Source organism: Ursus americanus, chromosome 3, assembly GCF_024610735.1.
Source record: "Ursus americanus isolate L20-20 chromosome 3, mUrsAme1.1.p, whole genome shotgun sequence".
In the NCBI taxonomy this organism is placed as follows: domain Eukaryota; kingdom Metazoa; phylum Chordata; class Mammalia; order Carnivora; family Ursidae; genus Ursus; species Ursus americanus.
In genome coordinates, this window is record NC_142129.1 from 59,985,666 (window position 1) to 59,988,667 (window position 3,002).

At 37.0% G+C, this 3,002-nt stretch overlaps 1 long non-coding RNA gene across 1 annotated transcript; it reads right to left on the reverse strand.

Moving 5' to 3' along the window:
- Nucleotides 1-996: 996 nt before the first annotated feature.
- On the reverse strand, nt 997-2,034 carry LOC148110402 (uncharacterized). Its single transcript, XR_015723752.1, has 2 exons — nt 1,933-2,034; nt 997-1,255 (listed from the first exon to the last, which is right to left on the reverse strand). It is a non-coding gene; the product is annotated as an uncharacterized LOC148110402 (long non-coding RNA).
- Nucleotides 2,035-3,002: the final 968 nt, after the last annotated feature.

Sequence of the window (3,002 nt, forward strand, 5' to 3'; positions counted from 1 at the left end):
CAGGCGCCCCAAGATCCTGAGCTCTTGACCTGAGCCAAAACCAAGAGTCGGATGCTTAACCAACTGAGCCCTACCCCCACCCCCACCCCCCCCGCCCCGGCACCGCTGTTCATTGTATCTCTTAGCAGTCTGATCCTTCCCAAGGCTCCTGAGATACTCACGTTAACCCAGAACTGACTGCAGCTACCACTTTTCAACTTCACCCTACATCATGTTCCACGTACAATCACATCCAGCACTGTATGTTTTTTCTCCTATGAAGCCTCCACATGAATGTATACATAATGACAGCATATGAGTAAACCCTTGCACCTGCATTGCATGTCTATTTGTGCCTCCTGTTCTCTGGGGTTATAAACTCCAGCCCCAGAGCTCCAGCCCAGAGATGTGGTGACTAAACACCAGGACCAGTGCCAGGGAAAGTGCAATCTATTGCATGTTCTGCCACTTTATTGACTAACCAGATGGAACAATTTTAGGGCCCTGTTTTCTTCACCTACAAAATAAAAATAAAATTTTTACAGTGTACTGTTCAGAGTATCTGTTATGACCAAGTAAGCTAATGGAAAGTGAGCATCTTAAAAAGACATGTGATTGAAATTTTCGTGTCATGAAGAATTTCCATATTTTAGAATTAAAATACCATATATCCTGAAGGAAACTTAAAATACAACTAGTCCACATCCAAAAATTCATTCTTCTTCTCTGGCAGATGGTCATCAGTTTCTGCTTGAATACATTTAGTGATGGGAACTCCATGTCTGAAAGCAACTCATTGTGATCTTAATAATGTGTATTTACCCATGATGGGGGGGTGGGGGGAAGAAGCATCATCTCTAATATAGCTTAAAAATTGACAAAATTTTGCCTTATGACGTTATGAAAGCTAACAAAGCAATTAGTTTTCTTGTTTCTTTTTGCCATTATTGCCAAAAGAAGACAATTTATAATTAGGTCCAAACCTCCCATTTAAAATAATAATAAGAGTCAGACTGCCAAGCACAAAAAGAGTCATTTTCTATTCTTAAACTTTGATTCCTGCAGCACAAAATATTCGATGGTCCATCTTACAGTGATTTTTAAGTTTACAAAATCCAGGCTTAGGTTGAAAAAAGGTAACAAAAAGGAAACAGCGACAGGAACATTAAAAGGTTCTTAGAGGGATGCCTGGCTCAGTCAGTAGAGCATGTGACTCTTGATCTTGCGGTCATGAGTTTGAGCCCCACGCTGGGTGTAGAGATGACTTACATAAAATCTTAAAAAAAGAGAGAGAGAGAGAGATACTAAGAGACAAAAGGCCAAATGGAATTTTTGTGTAATTATGGTTATCAAAGACAACTAGTATTACGGTCAATAGCATATGAAAATGTGCTCAACACATTAATTATCAGAGAAATGCCAGTTAAAACTACAATAATATATTAATACACACAACAGACTGCATAACAAGAAAATAATACAAAGTCATAGTGAAAGTATGGAGTGACTAGCACTCTTCCACATTGCTGATGGGAAGGTCAATTGGTACAACCACTTTGAAATATTATTTGATTACAGAGTGAAACTAAAAATACCTATAACCCAACAAGTCTGGACCTGGGAATGTACTCGACAATATCACTTTTCATATCTACCAAAAGACATGTACAAAAATATAGATAGAATCTTTACTCATAATTGTCCAAAACTGAGTTCAACTCAAACTTCCTACTATGGTAGAATGGATAAATAAACTGTTCAGTATTCACGCTGCTCAGTAATAAAAAAACAACAAACCATTGCTACATGTAACAATTTAAATGAATAAAATGGACATAATGTTCAGCACAATAAGACAGACTCAAAAGAGGAAATGGTGCATGATTCCATTTATATAAAGTTCAAGAACAGGAAAAATTAACTAGCGATGATAAGGGTTATAATAATGGTTACCTCTGTGGGTTGACATGAGGAGGGACAGAGGGAGGTCCTTGAGGTGCTGAAGATATTCTGTGTCTTGATCTATGGAGTGCTTGCACAGGCATCTACATTTATAAAATTTAATTGATTTGTATATTTAAGAATCATGCAAAGAAAAAGTACTACCAGTAGAGGCTTATAGTTTTACAAAATTATGTTCTAAAATATAATTCATCTTTCTTTTTCCATCTCGGTCTCTTTAGAATATACCAAAATAACATTGCCTGTAATACAGTCCATTTTGAAAGAGTTGCCAAGAGTTTAATTTGAATTAATTACTGTGTTTGCAGAAAAAAAGCTGCTCTATAATTGTATATCTTGACAGTAAGAAAGTATATTTAGCACTTCTGAATGTCTTTGTTTACTTAACAAAAGCGCTTATTAAAGTGAGTTGCAAAATTTCTCTTTGATGAAAGGATTCTTTAAAAATAAGTGTATATTAAGTAGCAGTTACCTCATTCTCTACAAGGCAAATTAGGTATGACCCAGGTCAACAAATGGATTTAACTGAGAACTGCCTTTTAATCTGGGGACTTCTACAGCAAATTTAAATTAAAATGACTTGTACCACATAATTCTCTTGAAAAATGGAATTTGACAAAGAAAGCAGTCACTCAGAAAACCATTCTATTAATATATACCTAAGTATTATGAACTCAAGGACCTAAAATTTCTAGTCACTACTTCCCTGAGGCAAACACTTCCGGGGCTGGGGAGAGGAGTGGTTCCTCCCGCCCGTGACCTCCCTTCTCGGCAGCTGCCCATGCGCCTGAGTGCACTCAGTGCTTGCACTTACGCAATACTGTTCTCATAGTACCTACCTCCCTTAGAGCGGAGTATGAAAATAAAAGCAATCTTACTCTTCTGTTGTTCATAAGATACAAAAATTAAAGCACAACAGAGAAGACCAGCTACCTAAAACATCTACTACTGATCTGTGAGAATTGTTTTTTAACTGAATGGAGAGAGAAATTAATCAAAGGAAGGATGAGAGATCCATTACAGAATTGAATGTCAAACGCTTACACCTTTTATTATGTCGT